Source organism: Gorilla gorilla, chromosome 22 (assembly GCF_029281585.2).
Source record: "Gorilla gorilla gorilla isolate KB3781 chromosome 22, NHGRI_mGorGor1-v2.1_pri, whole genome shotgun sequence".
Classification (NCBI taxonomy): domain Eukaryota; kingdom Metazoa; phylum Chordata; class Mammalia; order Primates; family Hominidae; genus Gorilla; species Gorilla gorilla.
This window is the reverse complement of record NC_073246.2, coordinates 35831810-35859670: the sequence shown is the minus strand read 5'-3', so window position 1 is coordinate 35859670 and position 27861 is coordinate 35831810. Positions and strand designations below refer to the sequence as shown.

The following is a 27861-nucleotide window of genomic DNA, read 5'->3' as shown; positions in this document are numbered from 1 at the left end:
TGTTTGAGACTTGCTGAGCTTCTTAAATCTACAAATGTATGTTTTTCTGAAATGTAAGACATTTTCACCTATTAATTCTTCAAATATATATTTTTTTCTAATCCAATCTCTTTTCTCTTTCCTTTTGGTGCTACAAGAACAAGAATGTCAGACCTTTTGGTCTTGTACCACAGGCCACTGAGATTCTATTAATTTTTTTCAATCATTTTTTCTCTCTGTCCTTTAGACCAGATAATTTTTACAGATACATCTTCAAGTTCACTGACTCCTCTGCCATCTCCATTCTGCTATTAAGCCCATTCAATGAGTTTTGTTTTTCAGATATTACAATTTTCATTTTCAAAAGTTGTATTGTATTCTTTCATAATAGTTTCTATTTCTTTGCCAAACACTTTTTTCTTTCCATTTTAAGGTGTTTACCTTTACCTCATGGGCTTGGTTATAACAAGTAAAGTATTTGTCTGATAACTTCAGCATCTGGGCCATCTCAGGATTAACATAATCGATTGCCTTTTCCTTTGAAAAATAATCACATTTTCCTGGTTCTTTATGTGTCAAGTAAGTTTGGATTGTATCTTGTACATTTCTAATATTATTCCATGAAATTCTAGATTCTCCTTGTAAAACTTCTAGAGAATGTTGATTTCGATTTGTTTAGCAGGTCATTAACCCTGTTGTGTTCAGATCACAGGTTCTGTCTTGCCTTCTGTTTGCAGGGTTCTAGTGTCAGGTCAGTTGTGAAAATCTTTGCAGTAGTACTTTTAGGTCTGTCCTGGGTATATACAACTTGAGGCTGAGCCCAAGATTTGTGTTGGTCCATACACTGAACTAAGGAATCCCTCTTCTCCAGCATTTCCCCTACTCCAGGAGCCCCCAGTCCCTGGGCCATGGACCATTACAGGTCTGCACAACAGAAGGTGAGCTGTAAGCAAGCGAGTGAAGCTTTATCTGTATTTACAGCCAGTCCCCATCTCTCCCATTACTGCCTGATCCCCTGTCAAATCAGCAGAGCCATCAGATTCTTATAGGAGCACAAACTCTGTTGTGAACTGTGCATGCAAGGGATCTAGGTTGCACGCTCTTTATGAGAATCAAATGCCTGATGATCTGTCACTGTCTCCCATCACCCCCAGATGGGACCGTCTAGTTGCAGGAAAATGAGCTCAGCGCTCCCACTGATTCTACCTTATGGTGAGTTGCATAATTACTTCATTATATGTTACAATGTAATAACAATAGAAATAAAAGGGCACAATAAATGTAACGCACTTGAATCATCCTGAAACCATCCCCCTACCCAGGTCCATGGACAAATTTTCTTCCATAAAACTGGTCCCCGGTGCCAAAAAGGTTGGGGACTGCTGCCCTATTATCTAGTTCCCAGGGATCCATTTTCTCAGTCCTCTGGCCAGAAATACAGGGTTTTTCTCAGGATTTTAGGTCCACAACTAGGCTGCCCTCAGATCAAAGTTGGGAAATAGAAGGGGGGAAAATGAGAAATTCAGCTCTGAACAATTCATTCTTCAAGTTTTGACTCCCTTCCTCAATCTGCATGCTATGACTTTTCCAAGTCTTAAGTATTTTCTGCTTTTAAAAGTTTTAGTTATAATCAGTGGGAGAGAGAGAGGCTTAGAGGTTAGACTCCTCCTGGATCAGGACAGGAAGCTGATCTCTTATTTAAGGTTGTTTTAAGCACTACAGATACCGCTGAGGCCCCTAATATGTCCCTCTCCCATCCCCTTTTCCTCCTTCCAACTGCAGAAAAACCTACAGCCTGAATGTAGGATCTATTGCCCCCATGTATTTTATGTTTTTTATGAAGATAATATCCATGAATATGGTATAGTATAGTTTTATGGGTTTTTAAGCTTTACATAAATAGCTTCATGATATAAATATCCAGTACATGGTCAAAATCTGTACATTTTCTGTATCTGCTTAGAAAGAATGTATATTCTCTAACTTTTTTCGGTGGGGGGCGGGGTTGTTGTTGTTTGAGACGAAGTCTCGCTCTGTTGCCCAGGCTGGAGTACAGTGACATGATCTTGGCTCACTACAACCTCCACCTCCTGGGTTCAAGTGATTCTCATGCCTCAGCCTCCTGAGTAGCTGAGATTACAGGTGCCCGCCACCATGCCCAGCTAATTTTTGTATTTTTAGTAGACCCGGAGTTTTGCCATGTTGGCCAGGCTGGTCTGGAACTCCTGACCTCAAATGATCCACCCACCTCGGCCTCCCAAAGTGCTGGGATTACAAGCATGAGCCACTGCACCCGGCCTATTCTCTGATTGTTGAGTGTAAAATTACACATATAATTATTGTTCAAGCTTCTTATATCGTTTATATGTTCCATAATCATACTAATTCTCTGTCTTCTTGGTTTATCAATTACTAGGAGAGGTATGTTAAAATCTCTCACTACAGGTATGGATTTGTCTATTTTTCCTCCTAATTTTGTTAAATTTTGCTACATATGTTTTAAGGTGATCTTGCTAGGTCAATGGAGGTGAATGTATCTTAATGAACTGTTCCTTTTATCATATGTAGTGACTATTTTTCTCTTTAAAGTGTTTTTATACATGTATTAAAAAGTCCATTTTGTCTGTTATTACTATAGCTGAACCAGTTTTCTTTTGATTAGTATTCCCCTGGTGTGTATTTTCTACCTTTCTGCGTCACTCTCTAAACAAGAGGCATACTAGAATACTAGACTGCATGTGCGTGTGTGTGTTTAACCTATTCTAACAATCTCTTTTTTTTTTTTTTTTTTTTAGACAGGGTCTAACTGTGGTGCCCAGGCTGGTCTCAAACTCCTAGACTCAAGCAGTCCTCCCACACCATCCTCCCAAGTAGCTGAGACTTCAAGCCATGAGCCACCACATCTAGCTTCTGTCTTTTATGAATAATTTATTCTATTTATATGTATTATGATTACTCATATATTTAGTTTTATTACCATTGCTTTATTTTATACTTCCTACTTACTCTGTCTTTTCTTTGTTTCTTTTCTCTTTCTCTTGGATTGTTTGAGTTTTACTGATTCCTTCTTTATCCTCTAAACTATACATATATATTTTTTTAATTCTGCTCAAGAGTAACCAGACTGATTGATTTTTAGGATTTAAGTCTTAAACCAATTCTAAAAAATTTTTAGCCAGTTTCACTTTGACTGCTGCCTCTTCCCCATTACCTTTTTTTTTTTTTGAGACAGAGTCTCGTCTGTCACCCAGGCTGAAGTGCAATGGCACAATCTTAACTCACTGCAACCTCCATCTCCTGGGTTCAAGTGATTCTCCTGCCTCAGCCTCCTGAGTAGCTGGGATTATAGGCTCCCACCACCACAACTGGCTAATTTTGTATATTTTTTAAGTAGAGGTGGGGTTTCACCATGTTGCCCACACTGGTCTTGAACACTTGACCTCAAGTGATCCACCCACCTCGGCCTCCCAAAGTGCTGGGATTACAGGCATGAGCCACCATGCCTGGCCCCATTATCTATCTTCTTACCTTCTGGAAACCCCATTACATGTATATTAGAATTTCTCATTCTGTCCTACTTGTCTCTTAATCTCTCTTTCATATTTTCCATCTCTTAATCTCTCTAAACTGCTTTGTATGAAATTTCCTGTACCTTCCAAGTCCCTAATTCCCCTTCAGCTGTCTCTAATCTGTCCATTGAGTTTTTAATTTTAATGACTATATACTTTTCATTTTTATTAATATTATTCTTTTTCAAATCTGCCTCCTCCTTTTAATAGTCTTATTCTCTTTATCAATTTTCAATTCCTTTTTAAGTCTTTAATAATTTTAAATATATTTATTTTATAGTATATTTGATAGTTCTATTATCTTAAGTTCTTGAAACATAATCCATCAGTTGCTTGGTCGGCTGACTCTTGCTCATGGTAAATTGATTCCTCGTATGTTTTGTAATTGGATTGTGAACTTATATTTAGTAGGACTCTGTTTGTAGCAATCTTGAACTGCCTGAATTGAGGGAATGTTCCTCCAGAGAAGATTTTTTATTGCTTCTGACAGACATTGCAGGGATACCATCACTGCTTGATACCACTTCTATATTAATCTTTTATCTTAAGAATTCCCAGATCAAATGGGTAATATACATTTGAACCTTGAACCTACATGAAGAATTTACAGTATGTTACGTACTGAATGTTTATGTCCCTCCAAAATTCACATGTTGAAGCCCTAATCCCCAATATATTGTATCTGAAAATGGGGCTTTGGGGAAGTAATTAAGGTTACATGAGGCCATGAAGGTGGGCCTTTCATGACGGAATTAGTGCCCTTGTAAGAAGAGACACCAGGGAGCTTGCTCACTTGCTATCTCTTGCGACACACCCACAAAGAAGAGATCATGTGAACACATAGCAAGATGGTGCCCACCTAGAAGAATAACCATCTCCTACACCAGGAAAAATGCTCACTAGGAACCAAATTGGCTGGTACCTTGATTTTGAACTTCCCAACCACCAGAATTGTGAGAAATCAATTTCTGTTATTCAAGCTACCCAGTCTATGTTATTTTGTGATGGCAGCCTGAACAGACTAATATATAGTAGCATCCAAAAAATCACAAACCCAGGTATTAACATAATGGAAGTTGTGTAAGAGCTCTACCATTCAATATTGGAAGATTCAATATTATAAAGATATAAACTCTCTACAATCTGGCATATCTAGAGTTCCTGTGTAATTCTAATAAAAATCCCAGCAGGTTTATTGTGAGCATGCATGGAAATTGACAAGCTCATTCTAAATTTTATATGAAAATGTTAAGGGGCAAAAAGAACCAAGGCAATCTTGAAGAAAAACAAAGTTGGAAGACTTTCCCTATTTGATATCAAGACTCATTATAGAATGAAGTAATGGTATATAGTAAGATAATGTCACAAGGATAAACAAATAGACCATTGGAACAGAATCCAGGATCCAGAAACTGACCTATAGATATACGGTCTCTTGATTTACAGCAATGGTGACAATGTAACACAAGAGAAATAATTTTATTTTCAATAAATAGTGCTGGGTCAGTTGGCTATCTAGATGTAAAAAAATTAATACCAACCTCTATATATTTTTTTAAAACTATATATACAAAAAAAGAATTCAAGATGGATTGGATTGTAGCTCTAAATTTGAAAAATATAAAAATAAAGCTTCTAAAAGAAATCACAGGAAAATATATGATTTTGGACTAAGCAATATTTCTTAAGTAGGTCTCACAAAGTAATAACTATAAGGAAAAAATAAGAGACTTGAACTTTAATAAAATCAAGGACATCTGCTTATCAAAAACACCATTAAGAGAACGAGGCCGGGCGTGGTGGCTCACGCCTGTAATCCCAGAACTTTGGGAGGCTGAGGTGAGTGGATCATCTGAGGTCAGGAGTTTGAGACCAGTCTGGCCAACATGGTGAAACCCCGTCTCTACTAAAAATACAAAAAATTAGCCAGGCATGTTGGCGGGCACCTGTAATCCCAGCTACTCAGGAGGCTGAAGCAGGAGAATCGCTTGAACCCAAGAGGCAGAGGTTGCAGTGAGCCGAGATCTCGCCATTGCACTCCAGCCTGGGCAACAGAGTGAGACTCCGTCTCAATAAAGGAAGAAAAAAAAAGAGTGAAAAGGCAAGCTAAGAATGGGAGAAGATATTTGCAATATATTTATGGTCACCTGGATTTATATTTCAAACAAATCTATAAATCAAGTATAAACTGTAAATCAGTAAGAAAAATACAGATGACCCAATAGAAAAAATGAGCAAAATACTTGAACAGACACTTCATAAAAGCAGGTATCAAATTGCCACAATACATATGAGAAAGTACACTCTCATTCATCATCCTAGAAATGCAAATCCAAGGTCAGGCATGGTGGCTCACACCTGTAATCCCAGCACTTTGGGAGGCCGAGGTGGGCAGATCACAGTCTCGATCAAGAGATCAAGACCATCCTGGCCAACATGGAGAAAACCCATCTCTACTAAAAATACAAAAATTAGCTGGGCATGGTAGCACACACCTGTAGTCCCAGCTACTCAGCAGGCTGAGGCAGGAGAACTGCTTGAACCCGGGAGGCAGAGGTTGCAGTGAGCTGAGATCATGCCACTGCACTCCAACCTGGTGACAGAATGAGACTCCATCTCAAGAAAAAAAAAAAAAAAGAAAGAAAGAAATGCAAATCCAACCAGAGTGATTAAAATAAGCCTGAGGAAAAGACAATACAAATTGAGGATGTGGAGCAATTAGAATGCTCCTACACTGTTGTCATTGCTGTTGGACTTTTTTTTTTTTTTTTTTTTTTGATACATGATCTCGCTTTGTTGCCTAGGCTGGAGTGCATTGGCGCGATCACAGCTCACTGCAGCCTCCATTTCCTGGACTCAAGTGATCCTCCTATCACAGCTTCCTGAGTAGCTGGAACTACAGGTGCGCACCACCATGCCCAGCTAATATTTTAATTTTTTGTAGCGATGGGGTCTCACTATATTGCCCAGGCTGGTCTCAAACTTCTGGCCTCAAGCAATCCTCCTGCTTTGGCTTCCCAAAGTGTTGGGATTACAGGCATGAGGAACAGTGCCTGGCCCATACGCTGTTAATTTAAAATGAACAACAACTTTGAAAAACTGTTTAGCAGTATTCTCCAAATCTGAGTTTATACATACCTAAATTCAATAATTTTTCTCTTAAATATTTGTCCAACATAAATACCTTATTTGCTACAAAAACTCACATACCAGAATGTTCTAAGCAGCACTATTCACCAATATTCAAAAACTGAGAGTCACACAAATGTCCTGGATGAACTTTCAAACCCAAGTGCCCTGCTTCCCAAAACCAGCATGTACACCCCCATCCCCAAGGGATACACCACATCAGTCATGTACTTGAAGCTCTAACTTCCAGTTCCCTCTTCATTTGGCCCCTACAGATTTGCTTTACTTTCTTATGAGCTCAGTTTTGCACTGAAGAGGCTGCATGTGACTGTTCATTCAGAACATCAGGAGGTTTTGCAGCAGAAGTATTACGAGGTTACATAGTTCCTGATATGCCTCATCATCTTTCCAGGCCCTGTCTAGCTGTGAAGATTCTTCCTGGCCCTGGTTTTGCAGACTAAAGATAATATTTTGTTGTAAAGCGGAGAGAGCAGAGAGAAAAAGGGAAGATACTTTCACTTAACACCCAAGGGTCGGGGGAGCGTGGTTGGGATAGTGTCTCTCCCCTAGTTCATCTGCTGAGAGGCTGCAGTGAACCTTGTCCACATCCCACTGGAGAACCAATGCCCTGCCTGGCTGGAAATCAACACCCTGGCTGTCCTAAGGGCTCATCTCTGGTTTGATGAGGTTGACAACTATTTCTAGAGGCTCCCATCACCCAGCTGAGCAGCTGTCCACCTCCCTCAGGTCTCTGGGTGGCACTGGGCAGGGCTGGAATCTAGGCTGCCAGGCACCCCTGACTGAGATGTGCTGAGAGGGTCAAGCCTGGAGAATCCCTCCCACCTTCTGCTTTGCCCCTGGCTCCTGTATGGATGCCCTTCAAGGTCACGCCTCTCTCTGATAGAGGACTCAGTTTAATTACCAGGTGCTGCTTGGACTTCTTGTGTCCTAATTTTCAAATAGCCCACAAGGCCCCAGGCCACATGTAAACAGGCAGGGAAAACAGTAGCTCCTCCTGAGTGCTGTGCGTGGCCCCAGAGGCCAGGATGACCAGTTTTCTGCTGACCACTTCTTTGTGGTTGAGTAAAAAGGCCTTCACATTTCGGGATAGAACTGAGGTTCCTTAGGATCTACTGTCATCTTCAACCTGTGGCTAAAGAACAAGGGCTGGTGAACAGGGAGATGCTCAGGTCATAACAACAAAAACAGGTGACAGTGATCCTACATGCCAGGCACGGTACACAGGGCTTTACATGGGTTAGGTCATTTAATTCTCAAAACAACCCGAAAGATGGAGATATAGACATACATACATATGTATATATGCGTATATATACACATATATTATAAATAAATATATATTATAAATTAATGTATAATTATATATTATATATAATCCCATTTGTGATTATTATAATCACATAATTATATATACACATATTATAAATAAATATATAATTATATATTTATATAAAATTCCCATTTTTCTGATGAACAACTGAGACTGCCAGAGGTATGTGACTTGCTCCAAGTGACACAGTTAAGTGACAAACCCAGGACTGAGCCCCAGAAAATCTGGCTCACATCCTTGACCACGGTTCTAGGTGTGATCTTTGGTCGCTGATCCCAGATTCTACGTCACCTCTAGCGCATGTCAGGCACTGCCCCTGGCGGACCCTTTCCACCCTTCCTGCTTTGCTGTCTCAGTGGACCCTTCAGTAGGTGCGTCAGCGGGAGGGGTTCACAGAACGCCTCTTTGGCGGGATCTCCAAAAGCCCCTCCTCATTTCCCTCTTCTTGGCCACCAACGTATCCCTCTCCCTGCCCTTTTAGCTGGGGTCTCCTGCGTGCCTGGGCCTTTCTGTCTCCTTCCTATTTACTTTGCCCAGCAACTACTATAACGAATCTCACCTGGCTCTGACCCACACAAACCTAGACCAATCCCCCTGTTTCCCTCACCGCCTCCTAAAGAGTGGGGTGCCCAGCTGGACCATAACGACACAGCTGCCTCGGGCTGGGGTTGAGGGGCATCCACTTGGTTCTTCCTTCACTGGGAACGCCAGACCAGGAATGGCCCCAGCTTTCCTTATGGAGGAATGGTTTCTCTGAGTGGAAATGGTACGCATTCCGCAGGCACTAACCATCTTCAGTGGTTGTGGTTTAAAACTCAGAATGAGAAAGCCACCTTCAAAGAAGCCATGCCACACATTTCCTGTTTAGGAGCTCAGCCTAGACTAGATGAGTGGCTCACGCCTATAGTCCCAACACTGGGAGGCTGAGGCGAGTGGATGGTCTTCAGCCCAGGAGTTTGAGACCAGCCTGGGTAACACAGTGAAACCCCATCTCTACCAAAAAAAAAAAAAATTAGCCAGGTGTGGTGGCACTCACCTGACTCACCTGTACTCCCAGCTACTCAGAAGGCTGAGGTGGGAGGATCACTTGAGTCCAGGAGACTGAGGCTGCAGTGAGCCATGGTCACACTACTGCACTACAGCCTGGGCAAGAGAGTGAGACAGTGTCTCAAAAAAAAAAAGAGCTCAGCCTTGACTGGGCATCAGATTTAGTTCTTGCTTAATGGCCCAGAGCAGCATAAAGCATGAAGCATGACAGAGATGTCAAAAGCAGGCCTGGCAGAGTCATCCTCCTGGGCTCCTATGGCATATCCTTCACCCTGGCCAGGCCTCAAATCCAATTCCAGGTCTTGACCACCACCAAAGCCCTGCAGTCAGCCAAAGGTTCCTGCCAGCCAGCTTTGTTCAGTTATCTACTTATTTTTACCCCTAAATGACCCCAAAAAAATAAGCAGACTGACTGTTCAGTTAAGGAGGGACATCAGTCCACTACAAGGCCCTGAAACCAAGGGCTAATTTTAAGAAAGGAGGGAAACACATATCACAATGTGCCCCAGACCAAACACCACTGGGACAGGAGTGTGAACAGCGCTTAGAACCCAACCCTGGAGGCTCACCTCTGTGCAGCCTTTGGCCATTCATCCGGAGCCTGCCCTGATTCTCCACAGGGAGAGTGGGGAATTACAGTTCCCATCCCTGTTGGGTGGAACCAGATGACATCCTAAAGGCCCTTCCTACTGGGACTCGCTCCATCCTGGTAATACCTGCCATCGAATAAACACCATGGCCAGCCATAGAGACGCATGATCACACTCGGTCATCCCAACAACCCAGCCAGACTGTTCTTGTGAACACCCTTTCCAGAAATGGGGACAGTCTCGTGCCAAGATGCCAAAACGGGTTGGGGGAAGAGAAAGGGTTTGGGTCCAGGTCTGTCTAATTCGAAGGCTGCTTCTGGCACTTTCCCAGCTCACGAAGCCTGCTGCCTCTTGACAGGAAGTAAAAGGCACAGACAGATGGTGCTCTGGTGGAGCCCTGCCCAGAAAATGGCCACTTCCGGAGCAAAACTGCCACAGCAACAGGCCTTGTCAACAGCAGCCTCCAACCGTTAACCACAGGGCCATCTCACCTCTAGAAATCAGCTCCCTTTTATCCACACATCCCTACACACAAACAATAACTCCATCACCCAGGAGACCACAGAACAAAGGCAACGAGAGAGAGGGACAGAATGGGGCATAAATAAGATGCTGGATGGGCAGACAGGAAAAAAACACTTCAAGGCAGAGCACACCAGGATGTATTAGAAAGGAATATTTGACACGCAGGCTTTTAGATGAAGCCTACCCTCCTTACGTGGGGAGTATACACAAATGAGTCTGTATTTTCAACTACGTCACATGCACCGCCTTGCAACCCAAAACAATATTTGTGCTTCAGGGGCTGCACTGCGCTGTTTTATACACAGAATCACCTGGCACAGCTCCTGTCCCTGAGATGCAAATTAATGTTCTCATGTAGTGGGGGGAAGGGGTCGAGAGGAGGCGAGGGGGAGGGGAGCAAGTGTGCTCTGCAGGCCACACTCAGGCATTGACATCGCTGGGCATGATAGGCGCCGCCAGTGCTGTTGCTTAGCAACTCAATACCCTTCAAGAAAATCCAGCAGCCTCGCTGGCTTGCAGAAGCAGGCAGGGCTGGTTCAGCATGGCATTGGGCATGGAAAGATAATAATAGGGTTTTTTTTTCCAGTTATTAATAATCATTCTTCCTGATTTCCCATACAGATCGACATACCTGAGGGGACCCAGAGTCATCCACTACACTGGGGCTGGAAAAAGCCCAGGGTTTTTAAATTGCCTCCCAATCGGCTTCGGAGAGTAGTGGAATTTTACTGGCTGGTCCCGTGACGCTCCTTCCAGCCCCGGCCCTCACCACAACACAAAGGCAGAGCTCCACAGTGTGACTCACCAGCATACCTTCAGATCGTTGTTTGTCAGCCCATGTCATGAGTCATGGTTTCTTCAGCTTTCTTTTTTCTCAAAACTGAAACACTTGACATTTTAGAATAGGGTTGGGGGGAGGCTTTTCATTTTTTTTTTTTAAGCCACTCTGTGGCTTTGTGTGCAAGTGTGGGGGCACGTGGGCAGAGGTGAGTAATGGATGCAAGAACAGGTAAACATGAGCAAGGTTCTCCACGCCATCAGCCACCTGGCAAGCCATCAGAGCTCAAGGAAGTTGTCATTTGTGTCGTGGAGGAATGGGAATACCCCTGGGCTATGTATCTTGGAAGAGACAAGGAGCTGGACAGCTTTCCACCCTCCATCTGTTGCATCCCAGCAGTGTAATGCTACCTCTATTCCCACACACAAAGAGGTCGGCTTCATTTTGTGCCACAGGATAACAGCACCATGTAAGGCTTTAAGAAAAATCCTGCAGGAGTTACAAGAAACAAAGTACGTTGCGATGTAAGATAAGAAAAAAAGAAGTGGAATTGCCACAGGGAAACTGTGCTGGGCCGAACAGTTGGTTGGTGGGTCCCTGGCTTTGGGTTCTGATTCTGACATAAATCGGGTGGGTGATGAGCTTCTGCTTATTTTCATGGCTCATGCAAATATACCATGATGTTATAAAGCACAACTTTCCTCCTCTCCATGAAGCCCTCAACCTCCAAATTTATTCACTTAGACAGCACAGTCTTTCCCCCAGAGTGTGAACCCCTCAAAGTCGGCACCATTTTATAAATCTCTTTATGGTATCAAACCAGCACATATCCAATACATACTAGATGCTCACTCATGCTGCCTGTGTGTATGGAGACATGGAGAAACAAAAATTAACTAAATCCAATTCATGTTTTGGAATCCTTATTTATTCCCATACGTTACAGGATAGATTCAATATGCCCTGTCAAGTCCCAGGAAAGTAATGAAGACCTAGGAAAGGATACAACAGAAAACGTTCTGAATGTTATACAATTTGAAATGCCATGATGTCATAAAGCATTCTTAGAAAAGGTAATAGTTGGCCGGATGTGGTGGCTCATTCCTATAATCCCAGCACTTTGGGAGGCCGAGGCGGGTAAATCACCTGAGGTCAGGAATTCGAGAGCAGCCTGACCAACAGGGTGAAACTCCGTCTCTACTACAAATACAAAAATTCGCCAGGCATCACGTGTAATGCCGGCTAGTCGGGAGGCTGAGGCAGGAGAATTGTTTGAACCCGGCAGGGGCAGGAGAGAAAGAGAGAGAGAGAGAGAGAGTCAGGGATGAGGACCAATTGTATACATACGTAAATTAGGGAAGGGGAAGGTTAGAACTAATAAAAATACTTCCCCAGATTGGGGTAATGTCTGAAATTTCCACAATATTTGCTTATTTAGATTAAGATATTGAAGACCTGTGTCAATAAATCCATTATTAACCTCAGGTGCATTTGCTAAATTTATTAAATCCATTCCCAGAGTGTAAGAGACCTAGGGATTGAGACTTGAAGCACGTAATTGTGTTTTTACTTTTTATTATGGAAATGTCCAAACATGTACAAACTTGAAGTAATAGTGTAATCAAGCTCTATGTGCTCATCGGCTAGCTTCAACAATTATCATCCTGTCACCAGCCCTGTTTTATCTACTTCCTCCCAACACACACACATTGGAGTGTTTTGAAACAAATCCAAAACCTCATAGCATTTCATTCATACATATTGCAGTATATAACTCTAAAATATAAAGACTTTTTTTTTTTTTTTTTTAGGGACAGGTACTCACTATGTTGTTCAGGCTGGTCTCAAACTCCTGGCTTCAAGCAATCCTCTCATGTAGCTGGAATTACAGTCCTGAGCCACCGCACCCAGCTAAAAACATAAAGACTTTTTAAAAACATAACCACAATACCAGTATCACACCTGAAAAAAAAACCCCAACAATTTCTTTTTTTTTTTTTTTTTTCTATTTTTTTGACATGGAGTCTCGCTCTGTTGCCCAGGCTGGAGTGCAATGGCACCATCTTGGCTCACTGCAACCTCCACCTCCTGGGTTCGAGCAATTCTCCTGCCTCAGCCTCCCAAATAGCTGGGACTACAGGCATGCACCAAAATGCCCAGCTAATTTTTGTTATTTTTAGTAGAGACAGGGTTTCACCCTGTTGGCCAGGCTGGTCTCAAACTCCTGACCTCAGGTGATCCACCTGCCTTGGCCTCCCAAAGTGCTGGGATTACAGGTGTGAGCCACCACACCCGGCCAACAATTTCTTAATATCAGTAAATATCTGGTCAGTACTCAATATTCAAATATCCCTGTTAAAACAATTCAGGGGTTCTTTTTGAATTAATGAACTTGAATTATTAGAGCAGTTTTAGGTTCACAGCAAAATTGAGCAGAAAGTACACTTCCCATATGCCCACTGCACCCAGACATGCACCACCTCCCCCACTATGGATGTCCCCCACCAGAAGATGACCTTTGTCACAATCAGTGAACCTACACTGATGCATCATTATCACCCAATGTCTGTAGTTTACATTGGAGTTCATTCTTGGTGTTGTATACTCTATGGTTTGGACAAATGTATCATGATATGGATCCACCATTACAAAACCATAAAGAACAGTTTGACGTCCCTACAAATCCTCCGTGCTCTGCCTGTTGATCCTGCCCTCCCTCCAACCCCTGTCAACCACTATCTCCATCGTTTTGCCTTTTTCAAAATATCATATAGTTGGAATCATACGTAGCCTTTTCAGATTGGTTTCTTTCACTTCATAATCTGCATTTAAATTTCCTCCATGTCTTTTCATGGCTTGACAGCTCATTTCCTTTTAGTACTGAATAATATTCCACTGTCTGGATGTACCACAGTGTGTTTTTCCATTCGCCTACTGGAGGACATCTTGGTTGCTTCCAAGTTTTGACAACTATGAATAAAGCAGTTATAAAATCCTGTGTAGGTTTCTGTGTGGATATGTTTTCAGCTCATTTGGGTAAATACCAAGGAGTATAATTGCTGGATCATGTGGTAAGAGTATGTTAGTTTTGTAAGAAACTGCCAAAGTGTCTTCCAAAGTGTCTGTATCATTTTGCATTCTCAGCAGCAAAGAATGAGAGTTCTTGTTGTTCCACTTCCTCGCCAGCATTTGGTGCTGTCAGTGTTTGGATTTTGGCCCTTGTAATAGGTATGTAGTTGTATCTTTTGTCATTTTTATTTGCAATTCCCTAACAATAAATGATGTTGAACATCTTTTCATATGCTTATTTGCTATCCATATATCTTCTTTGGTGAGGTGTCTGTTCAGGTCTTTTGCCCATTTTTTAATTGAACTGCTCCTTTTCATTTTTTCTTTTTCCTTTTTTTTTTTTTTTTTTTTTTTTTGAGACAGGGTCTTGCTCTATTGTCCAGGCTGGAGTGCAGTGGTGTGATGTTAGCTCATTGCAACCTCCACCTCCTGGGCCCAAGCAATTCTCCCACCTCAGCCTCCTGAGTAGCTGGGACTACAGGTGCACACCACCATGATTTGGAGTTTTGTTGTTGTTTTTTTATTTTTTATTTTTTTTGGTAGAGGTGGGATTTTGCCACGTTGCCTAGGCTGGTCTCAAATGCCTGGGCTCAAGTGATCCACCAGCCTTGGCCTCCCAAAGTGATGGGATTACAGGTGTAAACCACCACACCTGGCCTGGATGTTCCTTTTCTTATTGTTGAGTTTTAACAGTACAGTTTTGAGGTTAAAGTGGTCATATTCAGAACATGGCCAGGGCTGGTCCTAAGAGTATGCACAGGGAAAGACAAGATGTGAATTTCACCTGTTTCACTGTTTTGTGTTCCGTTTCATGGTTGTTGAGAGCAATCCATGCATGAAGTAGGACATAGATGTGGAATTCAATTTCTCTTCCTATCAGCCAATGATGCACACCAGCTTCCCCCAGTTGTTATAAAATAACAAAGAGCTGGGTTTTCTTAACCTGGCAGTAGCAGGACTTGATTATTTAATCCCATTGTCAGCTCTACCTAATCATGGATAAGCTAGATATCCTTGTCTGAGCCTCAGTTTCCTTGTAAGATAGAGGTAATAATAGGACCTACCTCATACAATTCTTAAGAGAATTAAAGAGGATAATGAATGTAAAGCACTTAGGAAAGCTCTTGGCATGGTACACTCATAATGAAGATGAACTATTGTATTGTTACTTCCCAGTCTCCCTGGAAACCAAAGCTGTGGGCAAGCTGATGCTTGATGAAGCTCCTAATGGCCAATCATGGCCTCTCCTCTGCTTTACAAAACACTGAATCTGAAATGTTTCAAGCTAGTGTTCTCGATAGGTTTCAGACCACCTGCATTCAAATCATAGCAAGCAATTATTTAAAATGTGGATCACTGGCCAGGGGTGGTGGCTCATGCCTGTAATCCCAGCACTTTGGGAGGCCAAAGCAGGTGAATCATTTGAGGTCAGGAGTTCAAGACCAGCTTGGCCAACATGGTGAGACCCTGTCTTTACTAAAAATGCAAAAATTAGCCAGATGTGGTGGTGCACACCTGTAATCCCAGCTACTCCAGAGGCTGAGGCAGGAGAATTGCTTGAATCCGGGAGACAGAGGTTACAGTGAGCCGAGATCATGTCACTGCACTCCAGCTTAGGCGACTCCATCTAAAAAAAAAATGTGGATTAGTAAGGCCTGGGCAATTCTTAAGAACACTGACATTTGAAAACTTCGGCCTTAAGCTTGCCTTACTGGTCGTGGAATGACTTACCCAACCAGAGAGAAACCGTGGTGCCCAAAAGTGAAGAGTAGCAGAGGGGACCCGGGACCTGGGATCATGAGGCTAGCAGTGGACCCTGGCCACTTGTGGAATGGAATTAACAAGAACTCCCTCATGGGGCCATAGCTACATATATTCCATTAATTGATTAATGTACAATGTCACTTGTGTTATTATTTCAATTCCAAGAACCTAAATATAGAATTCCTACTTGGTGCTTCCAAAAGAAGACCATGTGGCCTAGTGATTTCCATAACAAAGGACATCACTCATGAGAGTCTCACCCATTCATTCATTACCAAATATTTATTGAGTGTCTATTCTTTGCCAGGCACCATGCTGGCAACAAAACAGGGAACAAAGTAGCCACATCCCCTACCCTCTTGAGTAGAGGGCTCTGAAATATTCACAAAGAAGGGATGGGAGAAATGTAAAACAAAGCTTACAAAATCCAAAAACTAGAAAAGGACCTTCATGGGTACAAGCTCCAATTCCTTCAATAGAACTGGTGAGGAGACACAGAGAAGGAGATGAAGCAACTCCACGCCCAACTCAAGTCAGCAGCTAGGAAGGCACCTTGCCCCTTAGTTCTCAGAACTCTTCTTACCCTGTTTGTTTTGCAAAGAAGCAAAACAAATAGGGAGTTGCTCTTTCTCTGTGTCATTGGAATGCTCTCTCGAGTTGACAGCAGCAAAATTGTTCCCACTTAATGCAGTCCTATTAAATCTTAATTTTTATCTTAATTTAAAAGCATGATATAAAACAGTACACAGAGTGGAATCTCATTTTTGTAAAGAATATATATGTGGCGTTTGTGTGTGCATAGAAAAATGGCTGTAAAAATGAAAGATTATCAATAGACAGCCCCTAGGGGCTAGGATTATGGGAGCTTTCAATTTTCTTCTTTATTTTCTTGGAACTTTCTCTGAATTTTCTAAATCTCCAAGAACACAAATTACAGTACTTCTGTAAGAAATTAAAAGGTTGTTTCAAAAATAATGTTTGCTTTTTTCTTTTGAAGTCAGTGTGTTTTGCTTTTTTGACAGTAAACCCAATCTCATAGGAGGTTTCGAGAATCTTCTCGTCCAGATTACACCCAAAAGTTAAACTCATGAGAGACGCAGCATGAAACAGTCACCTGTTGCCAGAACTCCTCTAAGATTTTTTCTTTTTTCTTTTTTTTTTTCTTTTTTTTTGAGATGGAGTCTCACTCTGTCACCAGGCTGGAGGGCTGTGGCATGATCTCGACTCACTGCAACCTCCAACTCCCTGGTTCAAGCCATTCTCCTGCCTCAGCTACCCAAGCAGCTGGGACTACACGCACATGCCACCACGCCCAGCTAATTTTTTTTTTTTTTGTATTTTTAGTAGAGACAGGGTTTCGCCATGTTGGCCAGGATGGTCTCGATCTCCTGACCTCGTGATCCGCCCACCTCGGCCTCCCAAAGTGCTGGGATTACAGGCATGAGCCACCGCAACCGGCCTCCTCCAAGATATTCTTAGGTGTACCAGGTGAAGACTAGCTGTGGTTGTGAATGAAATCAACTAATCTACAAATATTTCCAGACCCCTAACAAGTACAAGGAATTGCACTGTGCCCTGTGTCAGGAGGTCAAAGGCATGATCCTGGTCTCCGAGAAACTTGCAATCTGGCTGAGCCACAAAGACGTAAACATATGCAAAGTGGATTAACAACATGTGCCCAGAAGCGTGATATTGGGACACACGCTGTGTGCTGGAGTGGCAAAGGGAGTTTGTTTAGGAAGCCATGAGAGCCAAGAAGTGGACAGAAGGTGAAGGAGGCTCCCGGGGTCTGGGCCTGAAGGCAGTGGGGAGCCACTGTGGGTTTTTTCAGCAGGGCAGTGACGTGATGAGATCTGTATTTCGGGAAGATTAGGTCAGTGGAATGTACAATCCTACTGGAGCAGGAAGAGACTAAAGAGAGAGGAAAACAATTGCAATAAAGGCCCAGTGGAAAGAACACTGGGTGTCAGGTGTGGCTCAGACACCAGGCAGGCCACTCCGAACATGCCACTTCTTCTGCCTGGCACCAGCTGCCTCCCCTGACAGGCGAGAGAGTTAGGCTACAATCTTTAAGGTCCTTGTCAGCTGCTAAAATTCTTTAGTTCCACGATCCAGGTAGGAGTGCTAAAGGCCCAAACCAGTGTGCTGACAATGATGAGGGCAGAAAGGATTTTATTCTAGCAAATGCCTCACGGCAGAAGCTACTAAATCATCTTCAACACAGGCACCCACACAATGAAGTCATGTTTTTTTCTCTTACTCTTATTTTAACCCCACGGGAGGCTTTGCAGCATTTTCTTTTTACTTTTTTTTTTTAAATTGAGATGTAGTTTACACACTATAAAATTTCTCTCTGAAAGTATACAATTTAGTGTTTTTATATAGTCACAAAGTTGTGCAACCATCACCATTAATTCCAGAATATTCATCAGCCCAAAAAGAAATCAACTAACTAAAGCTAATGCCTTACCCATTAGCAGTCACTTCCCTTTTCCCTCCCCCAGACCCTGGCAACCACTCATCTGCTTTCTGTCTCTATGGGTTTGTTTATTTGCTGACATGTCATATAAATGGAATCATACAAGTAGACTTTTGTGTCATCTGGCTTCTCTCACTCAGCATCATCTTTTCTTTTCTTTTTGAGCCATAATTTTGCTCTTGTCACCCAGGCTGGAGTGCCATGTCACGATCTCGGCTCACTGCAACCTCCGCCTCCTGGGTTCAAGTGATTCTCCTGCCTCAGCCTCCTGAAGTAGCTGGGATCACAGGCGCCTGCCACCATGGTCAGCTAATTTTTTTTTTTTTTTTGTATCTTTAGTAGAGACAGGGTTTCACCATGTTGGCCAGGCTGGTCTTGAACTCCTGATCTCAGGTGATCCACCCACCTTGGCCTCCCAAAGTGCTGGGCTTACAGGCGTGAGCCACTGCGCCCGGCCAGCATCATCTTTTCAGGGTGGTAGCATGTGTCAGTACTTCATTCCTTTTTATGGCTGAATAATATTCCATTGTATGGATATGCCAGATATTGTTTACTCATGCATCCATTGATAAATATGTGAGTGGTTTCCACTTTTTTTCCAGTGCAGTTAATCTTATTCTCTGGTTTACCAGCAGAAAGCTGTCAAATGAGCTTCCATTATTTGAATTGTTTAAAAAGTGGAACTTGGGGGTGAAGGGGAGTGTGATCACTTCTGCACAGAATAATCGTGTCTTCATCTGCATTAATATTCATTCTGGTAAGTCTTACCAGAGATACTACTGGGGTAACTGAAACATTTGTACCTCCAAAAGAGTGTGTGACTTTAAGTGAAAATTGTTTTGAGCACCAAAGCCCATTCCATGGATTTTAAAATGCCACGGGATTAGGGGTAATCTTTAGCTTTTATGTTCTGCCAGTGAGAGGGCATTGAGTTTGTAGATTCCCAGGCATGACTGAAGCCAAGTCTCAGCTTATGTGGGACTCGCTTTTCATTCTGTAAACAACATACTCAGGCCTGTGCGTATCAGAGTTTCAGCTTTACTTCTTTTCCCACAGTCCAAGCTGTTAATTTCCTCACTGTATTTTTATGAGTTAGAAAAACATGAAATATCACAGAACTGTGATTACAACTGACTCTAGATGTCCTTGTCTTTTCCTAAATCAAACTAAGTTAAGAATAAGGCCAATAAAACAATTATCCAGTTGACATGAGACCTCTGAGTTCAGACTTTTCTAAATGGGAGAGGAGGGAGAAAAATCCAACTCAGCTGTATGTTGTCTTCTTCTAGATGTTTAACATATTTTTTTTTTTTTGAGATGGAGTCTCGCTCTGTCACCCAGGCCAGAGTGCAGTGGTGTGATCTCAGCTCACTGCAAACTCTTCCCCCCGGGTTCAAGTGATTCTCCTGCCTCAGCCTCCGAGTAGATGGGATTATAGGTGCAAGCCACCACGCCTGGCTAATTTTTGTATTTTTAGTAGAGATGGGGTTTTGCCATGTTGGCCAGGCTGGTCTCGAACTCCTGACCTCAGGTGATCAACCCACCTTGGCCTCCCAAAGTGCTGGGATTACAGGCATGAGCCACCGCACCTGGCTTATAATTTTAAAATTATCACATATGCTAGCAAAAAGAGTAGAGAGTCTTAATTGAAAGCTTTATCACAAAAAAAAAAAAAAATTTACTAAGTACCTACTATGTGCCAGAAAGAGTAATGAGTTCCATGGTGTCTTGTGATGTAATTGAAAAGATTTAACCATTAAAACCATCAGAATTTGCCAGGGGCTGTGGGGAAGAAGGAATGGAAAGTGGCCGCTAATGGGTATGAAGCTTCTTTGGGGGTGAAGAAAATGTTCTAGAACCAGATAGCGGTGATGGTTGCACAACCTTGTGAATATACTGAAAACCACTGAAATGTACGCTTTAAAAGAGTACAGAAATTTTACGGTATGTACCATACCATAAAATTGAAAATAATTTTGAATAATTTGAAAAGTGAAATAATAATGACACATCATAGTATCATTAAAAGAAAAACTTCAGCCAAATTAAATTTAAAGGAGTTTAATTGAGCAATGAACAATGCACGAATCGGGCAGCCCCCAGGATCACGGCAGATTCAGAGAGACTCCAGGGATGATCGCTTCTCGGCCTTTTGGCTAAGATCAAGTGTGAGACTCCAGGGATGACTCGGGCCTGAACAAATTTATAAACGAAAAAAAAAAAAGGAAGTGACGTACAGAAATCGGAGGTGAGATTCTGAAACAGCTGGATCGGTTACAGCTCGGCGTTTGCCTTATTTGAACAGAGTGTGAACACTCAGCAGTGTATGAGTGGTTGAAGTAAGGCTGCTGAGATTGGCCAAGACTCAGCAATTGTTACAGCTGCATACTCCTCAATTAGGATTTCAATCTTGTCATAATCCTAAATTAGGGTTTCAATCTGCTTCAAAATTAGGTTGCAGTTCGTCCACAAGGACTCAAATATGGAAGTAGGAAGTCCGGGGCCGGGCACGGTGGCTCATGCCTGTAATCCCAGCACTTTGGGAGGCTGAGGCGGGCAGTTCACTTGAAGTCAGGAGTTTGTGACCAGCCTGGCCAACATGGTGAAACCCTGTCTCTACTAAAAATATAAAAATTTGAAAAATTAGCTTAGCATGGTAGTGGGCGCCTGTAATCCCAGCTACTCAGGAGGCTGAGGCAGGAGAATCTTTTGAACCCAGGAGGCGAAGGCTGCAGTGAGCCAAGATCGTGCCACTGCACTCCAGCCTGGGCTACAAAGCAAGACTTCATCTCAAAAAAAAAAAAAAAAAAAGAAGTAGGGAGTCCTTTTCAGGCCATATCCATATATAGTTTGCTTTAACAGTATTTTTTAAAGACTTAAAAAACATGCCTGGGGGTGAAGTAGAGGAGAGATTCTCTTTCAAAACAGTTTTGCTACTGAGCAAAAACTAGAGTCAATTTCCCTGTCCTGTTGCCACTATCCGGATTGACTGCAGTCCTCCCCTAGCTGTTCCCACTACAGGCCTCTGGCATCCCAAAACCCCCAGCTTTGTCTGGTTCAGTGAACACCCCAGTCCACACACTACAGTGGAACCTCTCTTAACTGCTTTGCCCCCAAGGATGTATGTTTCAAGAGAACGCTGCCTGGCTTACAACGTGATTTGGAAATACGCTGCTGGCTGTGTTTTATGCGTTTTATCAAGTGTTTTTACCTTTGTGCTAGCTGGGACCATGAAGGGCACAGTTTCAGAAGGTTGAAGTTAAATAATGATTTCACACCAGAAAATGTTCAGCACGGGCCCCCAAGCAGCAAGCTGCCAGGCAATGGTCAATATTCTTGAACCCTGGAGGCAGCCACACAGCCAGAATTTGCACAGTGGCCACTGGTAGAGTTTGGGGTTGGATAATATAGCAGTTAAGCCCAGGGTCTTTGGAGGCAAGCTAACTGGCCATGTAGTCTTGGGCAAGATCATTCACCTCTCTAAACCTCAGTTTCCTCATCTGTAAAATGGGGATGATTTTACCTATAGGCATCCTATAGGTTTGGGGAGGATTACATGAGTAAATGAACATGAAGTGCTTAGACAGTGCTAAGTAGATGCTGCTGTTAGAATTATTATGACTTCCTGAGCTGTTGTTTTCTTACCACCCTTGAAGAAGGAAGGAAGGAAGGTGTTAGCCACATCTAACAACCTTCAAGGATGCTGGCAACTTCCCAGCTGGGTCTATTTTGATTGTCATCCCACTTAGACATGTCACATTCTAAACTAAGACATTTCAGCTGAGGGTCATGGGTCCAGGGACATTCTGGGGGAACTCAGTTGAGATTCCAGGGTGAAACCAACAAACCAGGTCTTCACATTCTGCCACTTTTCATTGTCTTTAGGCTTTGAGCAATTTAAGCCCCATTTACAGGTTCTCAGAGACCCGTGCCAGATAGCTCAGAATCACATGAGGAGCTGGTTTAAAATAGGAAATTCCTGGCCCCACCCAGGACTACTTCACAGAGCCTCTTGGGAGAGAATCTGCATTTCGACAGGCTCCTCGTTGCCTCTTCTGTGAGCTGGAGAGTAAGAACTGCAGCACTTGGGCCAAACACAGTGGCTCACGCCTGTAATCCCAGCACTTTGGGAAGTCGAGGTGGGAGAATTGCTTGAGCCCAGGAGTTCAAGACCAGCCTGGACAACATGGCAAGATCCCATCTCTACCAGAAATAAAAAAATTAACTGGATGTGGTGGTGCACACCTATGGTCCCAGATACTCGGGAGGTTGAGGTGGGAGGATCACTTGAGTCTGAGAGGTTGAGGCTGCAGTGAGCTGTGATCGCACCACCGTACTCCAGCCTGGGTGACAGAGCAGACCCTGCCTGGCTCAAAAAGAAAAGGCAAAAAGAACTGTAGCAGTTGAACTTGAGAAACTGACCTCTACAGCCCAAGGGCATAAAACCAAGTACCAGGCTCACACAAGCACTGAAGACCCTTTTTTTTCTTTATGAATACAAAAAAAAGACTAAATAAAATTGAAAAATAAACTTTCAAAGGCTAACCAAAAATCATGAATGAGTAAATGAAGCAGCCACACGTATCTCGTTTCTTCTTTGCTGCTCCTCACCATGTTGTCCCTGAAGGGGAAAGCATTAATATTTATTGAGGGGATTCTTCCTCAGTACAAAAGTAACGTGAGATTAATGCTTAAAACTCCAAAACCACAGAGAAACACTAAAGAAAAGACAAACAGGCTGGGTGTGGTGGCTCATGCCTGTAATCCCAGCACTTTGGAGGCCGAGGCAGGTGGATCACTTAAGGTCAGGAGTTTGAAATCAACCTGACCAACATGGTGAAATCCCATCTTTACTAAAAATACAAAAATTAGCTGGATGTGGCAGCAGGCACCTGTAATCCCAGCTACTTGGGAGGCTGAGGCGGGAGAATCCCTTGAACCAGGAGGTGGAGGTTGCAGTGAGCCGAGATCGTGCCACTGCACTCTAGCCTGGGCAACACAGCGAGACTACTCTCAAAAGAAAAGAAAAGAAATATGTGAAATGAGGGGGATCATATATAATTGTTAGCTCCAGGGATACTTTAGAATAATGTGTTTAAAACTGTTTTGTCTGGAGACTTAATGTATAGCATGGTGACTATAGTTAATAACAATGTATAGTACACTTGAAATTTGCTAACAGAGAAGAACTTAAGTATTCTCACCATACGCACACATCCAAAAGTAATTGTGGGAGGTTATGAATACGTTCATTAACTTGATTGTGGTAAGCATCTTGCAATGTTTATGTATATCAAGTCATTACATTCTGTACCTTAAATATATTCAATTTTACTTGTCAATTATGTCTCAATAAAGCAGGGGGCAATACAATTTTTTTTAATTTAGCATGCAAAAATTTTTTAAAAACATCAAAGCTGAGTCCACAGTGTTGATTTTACTTGTATAAAATATTTCTGCAAAATTTATCCTATCAAGATATTTGGTTCACTCCAGTCCCGCCCTAGAAACCTGTCACACTTTCAGTTCAGGACCTACAGACCCATTGCAACCGGCCAGCTGTCTCTACTCCCATGAGGGGAGGTCCCAAGTCATCAAAGGGGACACTGTCCCTAAGGTCAGCTGTAACCTTCCATTTCGAGTGTCTTCTTTTTATTATGAAACATAACTAAGGCTGGGCATGGTGGCTCACACCTGTAATCCCAGCACTTTGGGAGGCCAATGCGAATGGATCACCTGAGGCCAAGAGTTCGAGACCAGCCTGGCCGACATGGTGAAACCCCCGTCTCTACTAAAAATACAAAAATTAGCTGGGCATGGTGACCATGCCCGTAATCCCAGCTACTCAGGAGGATGAGGCACCAGAATTGGATGAATCCAGGAGTTGGAGGTTGCAGTGAACCAAGATCGTGTCACTGCACTCCAGCCTGGGCAACAGAGCGAGACTCTGTCTTAAAAAAAAAAAAAAAAGACAAACAGAAATCATTGCTCAGAAGCCACCACTGTCAACAGTTTTTGAGGTTCTTTCTGGCCTTTTATATAATGTGTATAAATACACAATTATTTAACAAAAACCTCATTTATACCCAGGCTACACTTTCTTGAATTTGAGCCTGCTCTTTTTTAAAAAAAAAACTTAGCAAGGCATTATGAATATTGTCTCAGGTCAACAAATTCTTTTTCACCATAGTTTTAAACAGCAGCATAGCGTTCCACCATAGATATGCTGGGATATTTAATCCCTGTTCAATCACTGAATATTCAAGCTCAACAATTAATTAAAAATAAAAGAAGGCCAGGGGCGGTGGCTCAAGCCTGTAATCCCAGCATTTTGGGAGGCCGAGGTGGGTGGATCACCTGAGGTCAGGAATTAGAGACCAGCCTGGCCAATGTGGTGAAATCCTGTCTCTACTAAAAATACAAAAATTAGCTGGGTGCAGTGGTGCATGCCTGTAATCCTGGCTACTCAGGAAGCTGAGGCAGGAGAATCGCTTGAACCTGGGAGGCAGAGGTTGCAGTGAGTTAAGATCGTGCCACTGCACCCCAGCTTGGGTGACAGAGTGAGACTCCGTCTCGAAAAAATAAAATAAAATAAGGCAGATTCTAATTCATAGGCCTTTGGTGGACGTCTGTCATTTTTTAAGCTCTACAGTTGACTTCAATCAGTAGCCAGGATTGATGGCTACCATGAAAGACTACTTCTAGAATATTCTCAGGAAACCTTTAGAATTGGAACACAAATAAGGAAAATTTCCAGGCCCTGAGGACATCAGCAAATCTGGATTATATAAACCCCATTAATTCCAGGGTGAGCAGTGCTGTAACACATCACAAAAGGAAAGACTACTACTCCTTTTGTCCTTGTCACAAATGGACTGACTTGATCCAATGTCCCTAAGATGGTGCCAACTTCATTTCTGATGAACAGCCACTTTGAGAACTGTACTGTGAGTCTCTGCCAACTGGAATGACTTGTTTTTATCATTTTTTTTCTCTCTCTTTCATTGCTTCATTTAATTGCCAAGCTATGACTGGAGTTTGCTGTGTCTTTGGGGCTCAGGTGTACAAGGAATTCCTAAAAATTAAAAAATATATTCAAGAAAGCTCAGAGTTTATGAAATTATATGCAACTTAGCTTGATGTTAGTCTAATGCCCATCTCAGTGTCTTCTTGAATGTATAACAAAGAAAAGGTGATTTTTTAAAAGTTAAAATTGGTTCAGGCCAAGCATGATGGCTTACATTTATAATCCCAGCACTTTGGGAGGCTGAGGCAGGTAAATCGCTTGAGCTCACGAGTTCAAGACCAGCCTTGCCAATATGATGAAACCTCATCTCTACAAAAAATACAAAAAGTAGCCGAGTGTGGTGATGTGCGCCTGTGGTCCCAGCTACTTGAGAGGCTGAGGCGGGAGGATGGCTTGAGCTCAGGTGGCAGAGGTTGCAGTGAGCCGAGATTGCATCACTGCACTCCATCCTGGGTGAAAGCCTTGTCCCAAAAAAAGAAAAAAGTTAAAATTGATTCAAAGGGAGTTGGTGACAGCTCCTTATAGGGTCAGTCTTGGTTGCTTCTCTATTCCCTACAATTTCTATCATGATCTCAAATAGGCCACTCATATTTGTTTAAAGAGTTCATGCCTGCATGAATGAATGAATAAAGATGGCTTTCTATCCCATTTCAAGCCATACAATATAGATGATCTGAATTACTCTGCTGTCCTGCAGATTTGGCCTTGGTTTCCAAAGACCACCCCACTAATAGCCCCCTGATTGCTTAAAAACTCAAAATAGCCCGTGCTTTCATCCAGCCCTACTATTCTATCCACAGAACCATAAGCCCGTAGAAATATGCTACCAGCCCAACCTCCCCCAAGGAGGTGTCCCACAAAATGAAAAGTATGGCATTCTTTACCACTTTCGGGTCAAGGGGCCATCTCCAAGGTCACACTAATTCATTTGCTACAGACACTGTGGCTGCCTTTAAACCTTGGGCTAGAAAAAGCCTCCTTTATTCTCCAGTCACCTCATCTACGCTTTTCCCAGCCTCTCCGTGGGGTCAGCGGTGACCACTTCCTTGTACCAAACTGCACTGCCCCAACAGAACGCCAGCCTGATTTACCAGGATCCTCAAAGCAAGTGTTCCTTTCTGTGTGTTCTTTATGGATAAAAAGAAACAAAATGATTCCTCTGTCACCAAGCTTTGCCAATGGTTTTTGGGGTGGTGCATCCCACTGTGGGGTCCAGGAAGATCATATTCTCTCTGGAGCATTTCAAAATCGGACTCCGCCACTCGCTGTCCCACGTTCTGGGAGCACTTCCCCACATCTGAATGTGTTTCCTTGCCCCAACTTTTACTTTCACTTTTGCTCCAGCTAAATAATTATATAAAGAAAAAAATGTATAATTTATCTTTCTTTTTTTTCTTTTTTTTTTTTTTTACCATGTAATTTCCTTTTTCGTGGTGAACTCCTACAAAGCCTCGGCCGTTCTCACATTTTTGTTTGAACCAAACATAAACGCTCTTTTTTATAAAATAAATCGTACTCTGTGCTTGCCTGCCAATGTGCCCTGATTGCTGATTGTTCTAAAATCACTAGTCTGTCTTCCCTTGTAAACCCCCTGATGAAGACACCCAGTTGTGACTCACCTAGCTGTGGTCCCCTGCAGCCAGGTGCCTCCAAAATGGGGCTGGCGTTGACAATAACCATTTCCCAGCTTTTAGAAAGAGGTGACGGAGCTCTGTTGTAGTGTCTGAGCCACAACTCAAGAAGGTCATGAGAATAAGGAGCCAAGATGGCCGAATAGGAACAGCTCCGGTCTACAGCTCCCAGCGTGAGCGACGCAGAAGACGGTGATTTCTGCATTTCCATCTGAGGTACCAGGTTCATCTCACTAGGGAGTGCCAGACAGTGGGCACAGGCCAGTGGGTGCGCGCACCGTGCGCGAGCCGAAGCAGGGCGAGGCAGTGCCTCACTTGGGAAGCGCAAGGGGTCAGGGAGTTCCCTTTCCGAGTCAAAGAAAGGGGTGACGGACGCACCTGGAAAATCGGGTCACTCCTACCCGAATATTGCGCTTTTCAGACCGGCTTAAAAAACGGCGCACCACCAGACTATATCCCACACCTGGCTCGGAGGGTCCTACGCCCACGGAATCTCGCTGATTGCTAGCACAGCAGTCTGAGATCAAACTGCAAGGCAGCAGCGAGGCTGGGGGAGGGGCGCCCGCCATTGCCCAGGCTTGCTTAGGTAAACAAAGCAGCCGAGAAGCTCGAACTGGGTGGAGCCCACCACAGCTCAAGGAGGCCTGCCTGCCTCTGTAGGCTCCACCTCTGGGGGCAGGGCACAGACAAACTAAAAGACAGCAGTAACCTCTGCAGACTTAAATGTCCCTGTCTGACAGCTTTGAAGAGAGCAGTGGTTCTCCCAGCACGCAGCTGAAGATCTGAGAACGGGCAGACTGCCTCCTCAAGTGGGTCCCTGACACCTGACCCCTGAGCAGCCTAACTGGGAGGCACCCCCCAGCAGGGGCACACTGACACCTCACATGGCAGGGTATTCCAACAGACCTGCAGCTGAGGGTCCT

The 27861-nt window shown here is 43.2% G+C and overlaps 1 long non-coding RNA gene across 1 annotated transcript in view; it reads right to left on the bottom strand.

Moving 5' to 3' along the window:
* Nucleotides 1-27547, bottom strand: part of LOC134757846 (uncharacterized) — a 41673-nt gene extending 14126 nt beyond the window's left edge. The window contains exons 1-2 of the long non-coding RNA XR_010132383.1: nt 26927-27547; nt 12794-12879 (exon numbers count right to left, since the gene is read on the bottom strand). This is a non-coding gene — a long non-coding RNA (uncharacterized lncRNA). The remainder of the gene's footprint in view (nt 1-12793; nt 12880-26926) is intronic.
* Between the last annotated feature and the right edge of the window lie 314 nt (nt 27548-27861).